This window comes from Mesocricetus auratus, unplaced genomic scaffold (assembly GCF_017639785.1).
Source record: "Mesocricetus auratus isolate SY011 unplaced genomic scaffold, BCM_Maur_2.0 Super-Scaffold_6731, whole genome shotgun sequence".
NCBI classification, from domain to species: Eukaryota; Metazoa; Chordata; class Mammalia; order Rodentia; family Cricetidae; genus Mesocricetus; species Mesocricetus auratus.
Window position 1 is genome coordinate 15,601,716 of NW_024429185.1, and position 19,060 is coordinate 15,620,775.

Here is a 19,060-nt window from a genome sequence, read left to right on the forward strand (position 1 = left end):
AGTAATTAGGTCAGCCGGGCGGTGGTGGCGCACGCCTTTAATCCCAGCGCTTGGGAGGCAGAGGCAGGCGGATCTCTGTGAGTTCGAGGCCAGGCTGGACCGACAGCCTCCAAAACAATACAGAGAAACCCTGTCTCGTAAGAAAAAAAAAAGAAGTAATTAGGTCAAAGTGAGCCATCGGGTGCTATCATAGACATGTGTGGCTTCTCTTGCAATTCAGCTTTTATTCAGTTTTAATTCTCCTTCCGAATAATCTGGCAGTATGTGAAACAATTTGGTTTATTTTCTTTCTAGTTTCAAGCTACAGATCCCTAGAGCACACTACATCTCCCCTGCTCCCCCACTTTTCCTTAAAAATGAGTGGACCAGAGCACAACTTATCTTAACAATGTGGATAATGGAATGATTGAGTCAATCGAGAGAGGTGATCTTGAAGACTGGAAATAAGTCAAATCCAGCTCTCCCTCCACATATGGGTAGAGTGAGATTTCAACTAACAGACATAGCTAACCGGTGTGGGCTGAGCACACAGAAACCAGAGCCTTCCTCAGCACACCATTCACAAAATGCAAGTGATTGTAATTAATTCATGATTAGTTCATTTCAGCTAATATATGAACCTAAGCTTTTGGTGAGTGATGTAATATTTCAGAAGTGGGACTGTTCTGTGGAATTTATTGGACTTCCTGAAATCACTGGTGTAATTGTTTTTGCTGTTCGCATATTAGGCACAGCCTCCAGGGAGAAAAGCTGATTCTTCTCATATAATACTCTTTCCCCAAAGTTTGAAAGTCTGTCATCTTTCTCAATATATTCACTTCGTTAAATAGTTTACAGCTTGCAAGAGGGTCACAAAGTTTGAATAACAAAATGACTGTCCTGACAGATTTAGACAATAAAACCACCAGATTGTTATATAAATGTTTTTCTCAGAGGCTGTTTCTAAAACACGTACTAAATGCAAATATTGAAACACCTGCATTCCAAGCACAAACGCTTTTAACAGATGTTAATCCCAGTGCATTTAACCAATGGATTTAGATCACATGAATGCAACTTACCCCCTTTAGACCATCTTGGAAAAGTACCAATTACCTTACTTCAACCTGACAAAGAAACTGCAACTCCTTTACATTATACCATCAGTTTTATATTTGATAGTAGAAATAGCTAAAAATAAACAAAGCAATTTAAAAAAGCCAATCTGAAATGCAGGCAAATTCTTTATGTCACATAAGAAATAACTGTGTAAGATATTGATGTGCAGCATAGAAAATTTGCAAAGACTGATAAGGTTACAGCAATATTTTTCTCCTTCCATAGTCCTGAAAATTGGAAGCTTTGATTTAGATCATTGCTAACTGGGGGCCCACTGAAGAGAAGTTACTTCCCCCCATTATTTCTGAAGTCTGATGCGTGCCCTGGTTCATAGTTAAAGCCTGCCCCAAAGTCTTCAGTTATTTCTTAGTTGAGATGCCTCCAAGAGAACTTTATAGTTCTATCATTTTCTAACTTTCCCAGGGATGAATCATCCTTGAGTCAGTGTTTAATAATAACAGAAGCAATCATTGGGTGCAAACCCTGCTATGGGTACTGCACACACATTATCTCACTGAAAGCTTTATAGTTATATTTGACTTATTTTCTGTGCATGCATGCATGTTTACATGTAAGTGTGGATATGCGTGTACCACAGAGTACACATAAAAGTCAGAGGGCAGCCTGTGGGAGTCTGCTCTTTCTTTCTTTCTTTCTTTCTTTCTTTCTTTCTTTCTTTCTTTCTTTCTTTCTTTCTTCCTTCCTTCCTTCCTTCCTTCCTTCCTTTCTTCCTTTCTCTCTCTCTCTCTCTCTCTCTCTCTCTCTCTCTCTCTCTCTGTGTCCCTCCCTCCCTCCCTCCCTCCCTCCCCCCCCTCTCTCTTTCTGGGATGTGGGTCCTGGGGATTGACATCAAGGTGTAAGGCTCGGTTGCGGATGATTTTTCCTCACTGAATCATCTTGCTGGCCCCATTAACTCACATATGTTCCTCAAAGTGGGGTTTCCTTCCTATATTACTGACAGGATAACCCAGCAAGCCCCCATGACTTAGCTGACTCAGAACAAGTACATTGTACAGTGCAAACTTCAACCTCCCTCCCAGACTTATGTTTTCTACTAGGCTCAAATACTTCTCATGATATTCAAAGCAAAGGTATACAGAGCAGTTTTCCATCGCCACATTAAAACTAATTTTACTCTTTATCTCTTAAGAAGGGGGAGAGGGGAGGTGGGGGCAAAGAGCTTGGAGGAGTGTAGGGGGAATCATGTGGATGTATTGTATGAGAGAAGAATCTATTTCAATACAGACAATGAATAAATATTCACTCAGGCTTCCAAATCATTACATGCTCATGCTGGTCTTAGTCTGCCTCTGCGCAAGGAGCCAGGCTGAAATGTCTTGCATGAGCATATGCCTAGGTGCTCTTCAATGGTATGGACTTGTGTTCTTAGTCCTTGACTAGAATTCACATTCTTTCTCCACACCCATCTTCTTCATATTTCAAGACCCCATTTCCTAAGAAGCTGCTCATAAAAATAGAATAACCTTTGTCTAGGAGAGTTTCTTACATCCCCCAGAGTTAAGCAGAGACATAGCCACATGGTCAATGATACATCGTGATTAAACTTCAGCCAGTTAAGCCTTGGTTTGGTTGTGGAATCTAGGCAGGTTGTAGCTATGGAGTAATAGTCAAATTCTTGGTGTAGGAAGTCTATTTCTTTGGGTCACTATAGCATGATGAGTTGGAAATTGTGGCCAATTATTTTTAATTTTTAGCCAAAGGCATACTCTTTATTTTTGGCTTTCTTCATTTCCTTGAATAAAATTTCTCTGTGCTAGGCTATATTATCAAGTACTAGAGTGGGAACAAAATCTATCCTCTTAGCTCCCCCTTGAGAACATTGCCTCAGATGAATCATAAAAAAGATGAAAGTGATATTAGATGTAAATAATTTCTCTTTTTTCTTTTTCTTTATCTTTTTTTTTTTTTTGGTTTTTTGAGACAGGGTTTTTTTTCTGTGGCTTTGCAGGCTTTCCTGGAACTAGCTCTTGTAGACCAGGCTGGCCTCAAACTCACAGAGATCCACCTGCCTCTGCCTCCAGAGTGCTGGGATTAAAGGTGTGTGCCACCAATGCCCGGCTAGATGTAAATAATTTCTTGTCAGAGGTTAAAATTACAATGAAAGAGCAAAGAGAGCAGAGATTCTTCTAAACAGTAGGCACTAGAAGGCTGAATGGCAGTTCTTAAAACTTTGATTGGGGGAGGGGAAGTATTTAAATAGATGTATAGGGATGAGGTTATTGTTGGGAGGTAGTTTTTCTTAAGTGTCTCCCATTTTACATTTTGTGTAGGCAGACCATGTCCATCCAGTTAGCTATGCAAACTCTCTTTTCAAAGATGTTTGCATAGCTAACTGGCTTGGAAGAAAGAAATAATGTCCTCTGCCACACTCCAGGTAAAGAAAGAGGCATGACTACAGCTCATGGTTAAATCATTGACTCTCCTAATCTTAGACTTCTGTCCTATTACATGACCTATCGCATGTTCAAGTGTCATGAAGTATTGTTTATGTTGTTTGGTACTGATTTTCACTTTCCATTTTGTTGAGGCAGAATCTCTTGCTGTTTCTGCTGATGTGCAGTATACTCCAGGCAAGCTGGCCTGTGAGCCTTCTGGCAACTTTCCCATCTCCGTCATTCATCTTGCCATTGGAGGACTGGGATTGCAGATGTGAGCCATGACATCTGTTATTTTGTGAGTTCTGGGATGAAACACAGGTCATCAGACTCGTATAGGTAAGTGCTTGCAGAGCCAACTTACCAGCCAACTACTCTGCTTTGCTTATCTTCTTAAAAATCCTTTATAACATATATTAAGCTATAGAACATATATTAAGCATGTAGAACATACCTGATCAAGTCACATCTTCTATTACTGTTATTTCTATTTTACTTTGGTTTTAATTGCCTTTTTTCTTTCTGATTTACTAAGACAGAAGTTGTAATTGGCATAGGGATTTCTCTATTCTAATGCAGGCATTTGATTTAATGTTAATGGATTTATTTCCATATACTGTGTAAATGTATTTTATGGACTTTAATGTATATTTTCTGTTTTATTCAATACAACATAATTGTATATTTTATCTTATTTATGGATTATTTAGAAGTATATAGTAGTTTCAACACTCTTGAGAATTTCCTATGTAGCCTGATGTTAAAGATTCCTAGTCTAATTTCATTGCACCCAGAGAATACACTTTGCATTTTAGTTTAAGGAGACTTTTTATTTTTTATTTATTTTATTTTGTTTTAATTATTTATTTTTAAGTTTAAATTTAGATTAGAAACAAGGTTGCTTTACAAGTCAGTTCCAGGCCCCTCTCCGTTTCCTTCCCCTCCTCCCGTGCCCTCCCCCCAACCTCCCCAATATCCCCTCATTTCCCCAGGGAGGGTGAGGCCCTCCATGGGGGTGTCCATAGTCTGTCATTTCATCCAGGGCAGGGCCTAGACCCTCCCCCAAGAGTTCAGGGTGAGAGTGCATCTCACATTGTTGGATGGGAGTCCAAAGTCCATGTGTATACTCGGTATAAACACTGATCTACTGCCTAAGGCTCAATAGATTACCTAGGCAAGGAGACTTTTTTTTTTTTTTTTTTTTTTTTTGGTTTTTCGAGACAGGGTTTCTTTGTATTGTTTTGGAGGCTGTCCTGGAACTCACTCTGTAGACCAGGCTGGCCTCGAACTCACAGAGATCCACATGTTAATCCCAGCTCCCTCTCCCACCCCTCCTCCCTTGTCCCTCCACCAGCTCCTCCCCAGCCCCCCACCCAATCCCCATATCATTCCCCAGGGAGGGTGAGGCCTTCCTTGGGGGATCTTTAAGGAGACTTCTTTTGGTGCCCTGTAACATGATATATATTGGAAGATGTTCCATGTCCACTAGAAATAATGCATGTTCTAGTTCAGTGTTATTTCATGAATTTTCCTATAAATATCTGTTGGGTGAATGTATTGCCCTCTAATTTTTTTGGTGTCTTTCAGTGACCTTAGTATACATGAAATGGCATTATGTTCTGAATATGAAATGTATCCCACATGTTCATGTGTTTCAATATGTGGTCTTTAGTTGATGACTCTGCATGGAGGCTGTGGAACCTTTAGGGAGGAAAACGTGGCTGGTACAAATAAGTGACCAGAAGCATGTCTTTGAAGTTTATCCTCACTTTTGGTTCTTCCTCTGTTCTCTGTTTCCTGGTCTATTATAGGAGGATGTAAAGTTTTCACTACAATTGCTATGAACTCTGTCTTTCTTGCCACATCCTCTCAAATAATGATGCAACATAAGCTGTTATCCCTTAAGTTATTTCTATCAAGGAAAGCTACTCGTAGCAGACATGGACATCATAGACCTCTGAAGCTGTCTCCTCTGAGTCTTTCTACAGAAGTCTTGCTATGGTGGCCATCTTCAGAATCCAAACTCAGGAGACAGCCTATGCATCTTCAGAATCCCAACTCAGTAGGTAGTCTATGTATCTTCAGAATCCCAACTAGTAGACAGTCTATGCATCTTCAAATCCCAACTCAAGAGACAGTCTATGCATCTTCAGAATCCCCAACTCAGTTCACCTCCCATTTCTTCAGCTCAGAATGACTGCCAGACTCTTCCTGTCTTCTTCCATCAAGTGCCACACTTGAGAACTCTTTGCATAATGTCGAGGGCTTTATAGAGCCCATTTAATTTGTTATTCCCATTTTCATAAAATGAAGTCAACCTTTACATAAGATTAAAATAACTATAATCCGAGGCTGAAGGTATAGATGCTCAGTGGTAAAGGGACTTACTGCTCTTATGGAAGGTCTAGGTTTGGTATCCAGCACCCATATCAAACACCTCAATCTTTCAAGAACTCCAAAGCGCTATGGCCTTCATAGGCATCTCCATACACATGGTGTACATAAACTTGTCAGGTTCGAAATCATACACATAAATTAAAAGTAAATAACAAAAAGGAAATTTGGTTACGCTGTATTTTCAGTTAGGTTTGGGGATAATGTTAATCATGTGGGGTATACTTATTTGGGATCTTCAAATTTCACCTATGGTTAACTCATTATCTATATGTTTTGCTATGTTCACAACATATTATTATGAGATTAAAAAGGAATTAGCGGCAATAATGAGGAAATGAAATTCATTACAAAGAAAGTTAACTTGGGATTTATTTATGACTATCAAGGAGCAAGGTCTTCTAAACTTGCTTTAGTTATGTGTCTCATACAACTTACAGAGATGAATCAAAATAAAAATTGCCAAAATAAAAGCAATCTTTTAATTTCTTAAATCTACTCAATGTTTCAAATTTAATACCTGTATTGACAGCATGGTGATTTTAATAATATTTTATTAACTTACCTTCCTCTCTTCATTTTTTAATTAATCACCCACTATAGCCACTTTTTATCAGGCATCTAGTACCTTGTATCATTTTCAGTTTCACAGTCTCCTGCAAAGTAAATATGATTATTCTCATTTGCCAGATGAACAAGCAGATGCTCAAAGAAGTGAAAGGGAGGTCTTTGTATCATAAAACTATAAACGAAGAGCCAGAATTCTAGGCCAAGTTTATTTATATCAGAAGTCAAGTTTTGCTTCGATGATGCTGTGCCCTCAAGGCATTCAATGATCTAAGGAGTTTATCTTTGAAAATCTTTTATTTTTTAAATCTCAGGTACACAAATTTACATTAATCAGAATCTGGCTCACAACACATTTATTTCTTTATCATCTGCAGGCATATTTTATTTATTCATTTGTTTTTATAATACAATAATAACAGTAAAGTTGGCAATATATAGAATAAACAATAGAAGCCACAAATAACCAGCTCACCCAATAAAAAAGAACAAAGGCAGAGGCATGGTACTTCTTCAAACTATATAACAGAGTTAATAGTCAGCCTGCTGGGTGGTGGTGGCACCTTTAATCCTAGCACTTGGGAGGCAGAGGCAAGCAGATCTCTGTGAGCTTGAGGCCAGCCTCGTCTATAAAGCACGTTGTAGGATAGCTGGAGATATTGCATAGAGAAACCCTGTTTTGAAAAAGAAAAAGCAACACAACAAACCCAACCAAACCCAAACCAACCAAACCAAACCAACCAACAACCAATCAAGCAAACAAAACATAGTTGAGTAATCAAAAAGGCATAGCATTGGTACAAAGTTTGACATATAGAACAATGGAATAGAATGGGGAATCAAAAATAACTACATATATATATATATATATATATATATATATATATATAGTCAGCTATGTCACAAGGTACAGAAAATATACAAAGGAGAAAAAATGCTTTTAGAAAATGGTGTTGGAAAAAGCAGACATTCATAACCAAGAGAATGAAATTGGTCTCTTCAGAAAACGAAATGGAAATGCTCATGACATTAGTCTTGTCAGTAATTTTAGGACACCAGATGCACAGAAAACAAAACAAAAAATAAACAATCAGGATTGCACCAAACTAAAAAAGCTTCTTTTTAACCCGAGGAATAGAGGAAATGACAACTAATGCCAACCTAGGCAACAGAGCAAAAAGACAACTAATGAGGTGCATGCACTAGCCATATTCTGTTTCTGTCATTATGTAACATACATAAGGAACTTAAACAACTCAAAGGTAAATAAACCTAATACTTCAGTAAAATTTGGTCTAATTTTAAATTACATTTATGTGTCTTTCTGCATATGTGTGTCAGTTTCTGAGAGATCGCTTGCAGAAATTAGTTCTCTTTTTTTTTATTTAATTTTCTTTCATTTTGCATACCACCCAGTTTCCCCACCCTCCCCTTCTCCCATTCCCCACCTCCCCATACAATCCTCAGAGGAGGTAAGGCATTCTTTGGGGAATCAACAAAGTCTGGCATACAAAGTTAAAGCAAGACCAAGCCCCTCTCCAATGAATCAAGGCTGGGCAAGGTATCCCATCATAGAGGATTGGCTCCAAAATCCCAATTCATGCACCCAGGATAAGTCCTAGTCCCACTGCCAGTCACCCCACAAAGATCAAGCCATGTAACTGTCACCCACATTCAGAGGGCCTAGTTCAGTCCCATGTAGGTTCCCCAGCTGTCAGTTCAGAGTCCGTGAGCTCCCACTAGACTGACACACATATGCAGAAAGCATATAAATGTAATTTAAAATCAAACTCAAAATGAATAATCAGGACATATTATAAAATGAAAATATATTTAGTATCCCATCCAGGTAATATATGTATATGAATAAGTTTATTTAAAAACATTTATCAGTGAGGGATCAATAATATTTCTAATGAAATAAAATACATAAAAGACAAAACTTTTTTTTAATCAATAATGATTTTTTTTATTCTTTTTTTAAAATTTAGATAAGAAACAAGGTTGCTTCACAAGTCAGTTCCAGGTCCCTCTCCTTTTCCCTACCCTCCTCCCGTGCCCTCCCCCCCATCCCCCCCCCGTTATCCCCTCATTCCCCCAGGGAGGGTGAGGCCCTCCATGGGGGTGAAAAGACAAAGCTTTTTAAAATGTTTTTTTTTTATCTTCCATCCTAAGTTGCTTGTAAGGCCATATTCATTGCATATCAGTTTATTTTTATGAAGATTAAGTGTATATAATCATCTTTCTAAGTTGTTGATCAGGTCATTGACAAAGTGTATTTATAGCTTCATGCTCAAATGAAGCTAGACACACTTATGCATGTATTATTTACCTAGATATATTCTGTGCTTCTTGTGGTGATGAATGTGAAATCTTGCTAGATTTACTATTAATACCTATTTTTCTGCCACCATGTAAGAGGTATTAATGTCATTTAGATATGGTAGGAATATAAGTTATGAAAACAGACTTAACAAATAGACTAAGGACTTTAGCAAATTTTTTTTCTGAAAAAGACATAAAATGCCAAATAGATATGTGAAATGGCCAGTAACACTGATCATGAGGGAAACGCAAATTCAAGTCACCATGAGATAGCATTTTGTACTTGTCAGTATGAATCTTACGTACAAAAACGAAAGACAAGTGTTGGTGAAGGTGTAGAGAAACTGGAACCCTTGCACACTGCTGGTGGGGATGCGGAAGGGTGCCTCCACTGTGGGAAAGGATACCGAGGTTCCCAAAATTTAAAGTTAGAACTGCCACATGAACTAGAAGCCTCACTTCTAAATATTTGTCCAGAAGGACAGAAAGCAAGGTCTTGAAGATGTCTTAGTAATCCTATTTATTGCACCACTGTTTACAATTGCTGAGCTGTGGAAACAATCCAGATAATCATAACTGCTGAATGGAGGAGAACATGTGATACACACACAACAAAATATCATGCAGCTATGAAAAAGAAGGTCTGCAGCATGGGATAACACGCATGAATCCTGAGGACACAGTGCTAAGGGAAATAAGCCAGTCACAGAAAGACGATGCTGTATGATTCCATTTATATGAGGCACTGGAAGGAAAAGTAGAATGGTTGCCTCGAGGGGCAGTAGGAGGCAGAAGTGTGGACTTAAAAATTAGTGGTCATAAAGTTCCAGTCAAACAAGATAAGATCTAGAGATCGAACTAACTGGATGTATAGCCAGCAATGGCACATTTCACATTAAGACATGCCAAGAGGGGCTTGTGAGATGGTTTGGCAGGTAAAGACATCCATTCTCCATGAACCTGAAGACATGAGTTCAATTTCTGAGACCCACGTGGAGGAGGGGAAGAACCGGCTCTTGCAAACTGTCTACATGTACATGGCAATAAAAAAGTTAAAAGATTGTTAGGTCTCACACAATAGTCCTTATTCAGAAAAGTGCTATTGTACTTCACTCATTTTAAAAAAATTACCCAAGTTGACAGTAAAAGTCTTGAAAATAAGCTACATCTACCCAACATCTCCTTTTTTCTATTTAAAATTGTTTTTTGAGATTATATCATAATTACATTTCTCCCTTTCCTTTCCTGCCTCCAAACCCTCCCATATAGGGCTCTCTCTCTCTCTCTCAGATTCATCCCTTTTATTTTCATTAGTTGCTATTGCATGCATGCATGAATATGTATATACATATATATTTTTCTATGTAAACCTGATCTGTCTGTATAATGATACTTGTATGTATGTTTTCAAAGTTGACCATTTGGAACTGGATAACCGGTTGGTGCGTTCTTCCCTGGGGAAGACTATTCTCCACTCTCAGTTTTATTCAGTTACCTGTAGTTTTTTGTTAGGATTGATGCCTCATGGGCTTTTTCCTTCCTACTTCGGCGTGACTCTTGGTGTTATTACCATTGCTACTCTGTTTGTTAAAAGTCTGAACTTCCCATATTTGGACTATATAAACTGCCTCGGAATTGCTTTATAGTATATGCTCTTTACTTCAATTAATTTAAACATCTGTGAGGTTCTTATTGTCTAAATACAGCTCTCTTCACATTATCTACTTCAAAGTTTTCCATTATTTTCTCTTGTATTTCTTTGCTGGAATTTAGAGATATCTGACTTGGCCATGACCCATCTTCCAATTATGTCTCACTGTAGTTGTTGAGCACACACATTCTAGCAGAGACAGAGTGTCAGTGTTCATTAGACCATCTATGCTTCCATTGTCTTGCTCTGTGGACCTCAAGCCATTCTATCTTCTTACGTTTATTTCTTATCTCTGATAGTTTAAAGTTGTATCATTCTTGAAATTGATTATCCCAACCAGAAACAAGCATCTATGTTTGAGACCACTCATTATTCCCCCCCCCTCATGACTCTTATCACCTTCTAACCATTACTGCAATGTTTGTATTCTAACTTCACTTTCTTTCATAGATTGTAAGATTCTTAGGAATAGGCATTGTTTTAAACTTCTTTTCATGCTTTTACCATCGTGTTCCCTTACTTTGGTCTGTTCTTGTTTATAGGAAGAACAGTGCCTATTAATCCCAGGTATTCTTCAGTGCTGACCAAATACTTTTGTCTTTGCAGCATTTTCCCCATTTTCATGGTTTACTTTTTCTCCTTATCCAGGGATCCATTATAGGGATGGAATATTGTCTTATCATGAATAAGAGGAGTAAAGATGAAGGAAGAGAATAAAAAGGTACCCAATGTATGAAAAGTCTCCAAGGAATGGAACTGTATGAAATAACACATAGATGGGTTACAATACTTCAATAGCACTTAAGGATTTGACATGACTCACATAGAAATTGATGACTGAAAAGAAGATGAGAAAATTCATTTCTGGAGCAGTGCAATGCTCCTTTGTTGTGACAAGCACCATGACCAAAAGCAACCTAGGGTAGGAAAAGATTCATATAAGTTTATAGGTTACAGCCTGCCGTTGAGGGAAGTCAAGGCAGGAGTCATAGCAAGAACTCAAAGCAGAAATGCTGCTTGCTGCCTTGCTCGCAGGCTTATGAGTGTCTAGCTTTTATTACGTAGCCCAGGACCATGTACCCAGGGAATAGTGCTGTTGACAGTGGACTGGACCTTCCTATATCAGTTAATGACAAAGATAGTACCCCACAGACATGCCCACAGGACAATGTGAAATGGTCAGTCCCTCAATTGAAAATCTCTCCTCAGTTGCTTCGTCAAGTTGACAGTTAAAGCTAACTAGGGCACACAGGTTATATTGAGATTTATATTGCTTCCATTTTAAGGATGAAGAAAACTAGATTGTGAACTATGTTCTAACTGAAGAGTTCATAAAGAGAACTCTCCTGCCACTAACAATATCCTCATTCACAACCTGGGAGACATTTTATGAGGTTCTTTAATATCCATTTTATATAATCTTCTATCTTTCCCCCACCTCTAACTATAGCTTCTTTCTTGAAGCATTTTGCTTCTGGGCAGACTTTGTTAGTTTCCTCCTCTTGGATAGTCAAAGCAGCTACAGACAAATACCTATCTAATTAAGTGAATTTTGATTTCTTGCTTTGATCCATTTACCTCGGGTTGCATAGAAAGAATATTCCTTTCCAATGGTCATTTCTCTGCAAATGCCCTCACAAAAACACTGTAGACTGGCAGGTATACCTGCTCTTTAATAATCTGTATATGGTATGACCCACCACATGCTGTTTTTTCGGATTTACATCTAGAGTGGCCGCTTTCATGCTGAAGTCCTTAGAAGAGAGGGAGGGAGAGAAAGGAGAAAAAGAGAAGGAGAAGGGGGAGGGTCAGGAGGAGAAGAAGGGGAGGAGGGGGGAGAGAGGAGGGGGAAGAAGGACGGACAGAGAAATTGACTTTATTTTTAGCTTGACTCTTAGTCTAGGAGAAAATGAACACAATGTCCATGATGTTGATGTCTGTGTGAGGAACAACACGTTTCCAAGCTGTTAGAAATTTTGTTGATGTTTCTCTTAAAACAAAACCTTCAGTTGAATGTACTTAAGAACAATTCCTGAAAGCAGCCTTTTCCATTTTTGTGTGTGTGATAGTGGTGACTAGGGAAGTGTGCTATTGATCTTATAATAGAAATAATGGCTTCAACCAGGTTTTCTAAGAAAATTAATGACTGCCTGAAGTTAATGGCCTTCAGTCAGTCTGCCAGTCAGCTATTAATCCCCAGGAAATGCCCTGGGCCTTGATCATTATTGCGTAAATAATACAAAAGTGGGTAGAGTTCTCTTGTCAGATGGGAAGCATACACTGCCCCTGTTCTCTTCTTTATGACAACAAGAAAAACACATTAGGGTGAAAAAAACCCAGAAGAACTTTGTTACCAATGCAAATAAATAGTCTTGTTTAAACAAAAATTATTAAACAAAATATTAAACTTGAACTCTGTATGTTTGAGTAAGAAATAATGGAAGGCAGCAAGCTTAGTCTTTTAGATGGTTGTAGTTAGAGTTAGGAGGGACGTGAGATGCAGAGCCAAATATCAAATGAGTACAATGCAATTACTGTCATATTAGATATTTCAAATTAAAATCAGGGTTAAACAAACACAGAAGTGATGACTTTAATGGCTGCAAACAAAAGATAGTACTGAAATTTACCCATAAAATTAGGACAGAATAGATCAACAAAAATACCTTAAGTTACTGTAATTTAAAAAGATTTATAATAAATATTATGATGTATAGGGATATTTTTCTTATCTTGTGATATCAAAGGATTTTTATAGTTCTTTTCTTGGGTTATTTTGCAGGCCGAGATCTTCAAGAAGGCAAAGAGTGAAATGAAAAACACGTGTAGGAAATTAGTATCTCAGTTGCCCTCAGCTGCCAAAGTGACTGCTACTGGACTTGGAAAGGCATGGAGTTCCGAGTTTGAGTAGAGACACACTTGCTGTGCATCATTCCAAGTCACGAGTTCAAGCATCGAGTATTAAAGTGAGTAGGTCCTCAATAAATATTCACTAAATAGTAAATACACATTCACCCCTGGTGCTCTTTGTGTATCTGGAGATTAGGTCTTCATCTTAGATGCATGTTGTTTTTTCTTCTGTACTTTATGGTTGTTTTTACACATAAAAGATTAACATTAATTTTGTCCCTAGAATTTGAATTTTTGAGAAGTCTTGATGACATCCATGTGATAAAAGGACTCATTCACACCACATTTTATTCGACAAGTGCCACTAATTTAATTTTTCTATTTCTTGAACTTTTGTATTTTCTTTTTGAACTCAAATTGGGCTTAATCATAGTGTGTGGTGGGAAGTATGGACTCCAGTTTTGTCTTTTTCTAATTAGTACAATTATTACAATACTATTCAATAAGTAGTCTGTCTTGTCTTCAAAGGTATGAGGTGTCACCTCAATTACATTCTACATTTCCATGCATACATGGATTTGTTTTAACATTGTCTATTGATTTACTGGTCTGTATGTTTATTTATGTGGTATGATTTGATGTTTGGTAAATTCTCAATTGCTCTCCTCTTCGACATAAGTAGCTCTTCATGTTAAGCAGTGGTAAAGTTACCTATAAGTGATCCAGTCTGATTATAACTCATAATTTAAAATACTATTTTCAAAACAAATAAGTGACTTGTTAGGCAATTTTATGAATTTTTCCATGAAGATTTCTGTCTAGATCCAGACAAAACTTTTATTTGTGTATACTTTTGGAGAATCAATTGTATTTATGTTATCTGAGAGAATGTATGTTTTTCTATTTGCTCTATTTTTGTTTCTAAATGTACCTTATAACAGCTTAGCACCTCACTAGTTTTATTTTTAATATTTTCATTGTTTTTGCTGGTAGTGTATTTTCTAATGAGTAATATTTAAAAAATAATTTTACATCTTACTGAATTAATTTATAATTAATCATTACTTTTGGTATTCCAAATAAAGTGTCTTTAGATTTTTAAAATATGATGCTTCTACTTATGGTGTGGATCCTATTATTCAAATACCTATGTATTTGCAGCAGTATTCAGAGATGGTTGGATTGTGAAGTCTCTACTTTTTTAATTAAAAATTTAAATTTGTGTGTATGTGCATGCCCGTATATGAGTTTACGTACAGCATGTGCATGTGGGTGTCCTCAGAGGCCAGCGTTCACTGGACTCCCTGGCACTGGAGGTTCAGGCTTTGAGTCACTTGATGTGAGTGTTGGGGAAAGAGCCTAGGTCCTCTGCAGGAGTAGCAAGCACATTTCACCTCCAAGCCATCGATCCAGTTCCAGGACTCTCCTTTTTTTTTTAATGGAGGAGGCCACTGATGGGTTAACAGCTGAGTGAACCATTGGGGAGTTACAGCAGCTGTGAAAGTGGGGGGTGCAGCTGGAGGAGGCTGGTCAAGGTAGGTGTGCCACTGAAGGGTAAAGGGTCCTGTCTCTGATTCCTCCCAGCTTCTGACTCCCTAAGACAGTGGGTTAACGCCTTTGCTTTGTCCCAGGCTTCCCATCATGTACTCAAAACCTAAATTTCACCCCAGGTGCAAAGTGACAGGGCCAAGGGGGAAAATACCTTCCTTCTTTTGATTTCTCAGTTATCTTGTTACAGTAATGAAAAACTAGCACACTTTGTGCAAGCATAGGTAATTACTTTTCTGACGAAAACAAATTATTTTGTTCTTGCTAGAAAACAACAGACAAAGCAAAACAGAACACAGAGCTTTGCACATACTGGGCAAGTGTTCTACTTCTGAGTTACATTCTGAGCTTTTCTGTTGTTTTCTCTTGTATGACTACAATAGGGAACAAGGCCAGTTCTGTGTTGAATACTGAAGGGATCACACCTAGTGGGTTTCTTTCCTCATTTTGGTTTTTCAGTAGAAATCTCAGTGTCACCTCCTAAGCAGTACTCTGGGTTTATGGTTTCAGTAAATGTAACTTGTTAAAGAAAAATCCTTAATATTCTGCTGTACAAAGTATTTTCAACACGAATGGGTGTGAATTTTGTTGAAGAATTTTGATGTTTCTAGAGATAGCCATTTTTTCCTCAGAACTTTAAAAGTGGAGATACAAACCATTTTTGCATCCAAGCAATAAGTCTAGCTAGGCCAATATATATATATATATATATATATATATATATATATTCCATGTAAGCATATATGATATATTTTATGCCTATAATCTGTAATCTAACAAATGTTTTCCTTTTAGGTGATCACATTGGTTGCAAAGTATTGCTGCTGGGTTTACTTATGTTGTTTCCAAGTTTGAAAACTTGATCCTGGAGAGGTGGGTTAGCTCTTAAAGTCCAGGCTCAGAACCCAAACCACAACAATTGATTCTGATATCCCCTTCTAGTTTTACAGAGACTTTATGTTCAGGTTGTAGTCATGGGTGGAGCCATTTTACTTTCTGTAAAAGGACTGGTCACTATAGGTGTCTATAACTGGCATACATGTTATGGGTGCCAAATTCAAATTTCTTTCCTACTTGTTTCATGTTCTTCCTGAATCTTCTGGGATTTATAAGCTACTATATAAATTGAGGAGGGTTAGGTGAATATTTTCAAGGTAAAGATATACAAAAAACAGCAGCAATTTGTTCATGTGTGAAGGAGACAGGAACTGTGATGTAAGTTTGGTTGTCCTGTGACACTTCAAACATGCAAAAAAAAGTTATACTGTAAAGAAACCGCATTTTATAAGTTTTATTATTAAATCTGCCTCTGCTTCACTGACTAATAAAATGGAAAATGTGTACTTTTATAGGTTTATAAAAAGGCAAACTATAGTTTCATGAAAAATATCTTGGGCCGATTGAATACAGGTGGCTACTTGTTTAGACTTTGAAGACGTAAAAGCTTAGTATGGATGTATGAAAAAGGTAATATGGCACGATGAAAAAATCTTCCGTTTCTGCTCATCAATCCTTTGGGTATTCCATGTCAAATAAACGCTACAACAATTTATAGTAAAAGTACACAGTGCAAGTGCCAACGCTAACACTCCTTAGGACTGGATACCTGCCAGGCGTTTTCACGCCAGTATTTAATGTGAACCCACATGTCTTTCCCACTGGAAGTGTGAGAAGGCGCTTGCTTTCCTATATTTGGCAACATGCTTACGTGAAGTGTAAAGTCCGATGCCCGTGATGTTCTCTTTATTTCAACTATGATAAATTGTGTCCATTTGTTTAAGTGTGTGTGGCAGCTTTAGTGTTCCAACTATAAATTTTGGTTAACTTCTATTGACACGCTGTATTAAACTTAAGGAAAACAAATTACACTTCACCCGTTTTAATTGACTAAATGTGTCAAAAAACACAGCAAGTTTAACATGAAAGGTCAGATCCTCCGTCTACCCTGTAATGGGTGTCATGGCAAGGATCCAACTTTTCTTGTACATTTCATTTTTCACGGTTTTAGGACAAGGCATGCGTTGGACATTCACTTCCACTTCTCATTTGTACTTCAGAGTTTATCATAGGCTGTGCTCCTACCAAGAACACTCTTCTGTTGTGCTATTTAAAGCGCCCTTCATGCTGACGTGCACTGATGCTCTCCCGGTAAACAAGACTTGGGAATGGACTCTGGCATTCTGAGAGATGAAATGCTGATGTGTTAGCACACCCATAGATCATGACAGCACACCATGGAAAAGACCTGGTTTACATATTCCATCCTCTTCTTCCGTGGCTGGACAGCCAGCCATGTGGTGAGGCGCTGGGTTAGACTTGGCTTCCCTTGTCGTCGGAGGAAGATGACCAGCTTTAACTCTCCAGTGGCACGCCAACTGTTTACACAGATCCTTATTATTCTTTTAGATATTTAGTTGCTGCCCATCTGGTGATTAAATTGTATTAATTAAGCTCTTCCTCTCTTTCTTACCTGCTTCTGCTTCTTCTCTCTCTCTCCATCTCTGTTTTCTGTTTGATGGTATCTCCCACTGTCCTGGTTTTGACCTTTCTCACAGTGAGACTCTTCTCAAGAGTTCAGACATTAGTTTCCGGTGTGGACTTGTGTCTGAGAAAATTGAAAAAAGGTAACAGGTGTTCACAAAGTGTTATATTTTGAACTGGAGAAACCAGGGACTGTAAATCTCAAAGTCTATTTCATCACTGCTTGTAAGAACCTCATTCCTTCATATGTGTTTTGTTAATCTGAAGGACTGTCAATATCTATTCGTCTGGCAGGGACCTAAGGGAGGGAAGGCTGAGAGAAAGCCTTTGTCATCCAAGAGACGCAGAGGCTGCTTCATGGAGCCTGACCTCAGAGCTTGGGTTTTCCTTAAAGGAAGGATGAGACTACCCCCCACTCCTGTTCCCTGGGGAGCACTCATGTCATGAAGAGTCTCTCGGAGTGAGGGTGCTTCTAAATTATGGCTTGGCAAACTTTCTGTGAAGGGTCAGATAATAAACTTTTAGAACTTGACATCCAGATGGTTCCTGTCACAGCTACTCAGTTCTGCCATCTGCAGTGTAGTCTTTGACAGTATGCAAATGAGTGGGTGTGGCTGTGTTCCAATAAACATCTATGGACAATGAAACCTGAGTATCGTATAAACTTCATGCACTGTGATATAGTCCTCTTTTGACTTTTTCCAACTATTAAAGAATATAAATTACCATTCTTAGTTGGGGACTGCATGACAAGAGTTGGCGGAGTGGATTTGGTCCAGAGGTCCCAGTTGCCAGCCCAGTTCTAAACTAATATTAATTCCTCAAAGCCTCAGGAGATTTAGAGTAAGGAAGCTTTCATTTAATATGATATTTTTTCTTTTACACACAACATCCTCTTACCTGCAAGTATAGTTTCTCTTCATTTCTCTCATGTTTTGGTCAGATCATAAATATGTCAGCATTTGGAATAGAATCTCACAGGAATTTGAGGTAATAAACACCATGTCTGTCTTGCTTATGTTTGCTTGGCATTTGGTTCTCACACATGCCCATTTACTGATGCCTGCACTAGGCCTGGGAGATCCTCCTTTGGGTTGATTCTGGCCTCTGGAATGCTTCTGGGTGGGGGGGGTTGTGCATGCTGGAAGCATGGGCACTAAGGCCCCTTCAACGTGGTCCTTTGTCAATGACAGATGGGTGAATATCTCTTGACTGGTTATCTTTGAGATATAGTCTCTGTCTCCATGAGTTCCTTCATGGGATTGGATCTCCAGGTGTCCACAGTTAGAACCTACCCTCAACTATACCCTACACCGACTTCTTTACTCTGGTTTACTTCCTGCTACCCTGGTGCTTTCCCAGGGTCATCTTCCTGACCACCACTTGCTTGCAAGGTTACTGGAAATCTTATATTCCTATGTACAAAATCACTCTAAGGCATCTTTATGACAGCTCGCTTTCCCTGTCCCAAATGTAGAGTTCAGATGGATTAAAGGACGAGGCCCATGTGAAAACCAAAAGCTTTGAGGCCTTTGCCTTTGTAGCCAGCTCCCTGAAGATTTCCTTCTGACCCCTTAACTGGTGTGTCTGGTTATTTTCTTTTATAGTGCTGGAACAAGTGTTCAAAAAACATTTGTTTATATTTTTTAAAGTACTTTTCCCCAGTTTTGATTCCTGATTTAATTGTACATTCCAACCACAGTTATCACTCCCACCCCTCATTCCACCCTCCGTCACCTCCCCTTAGCCC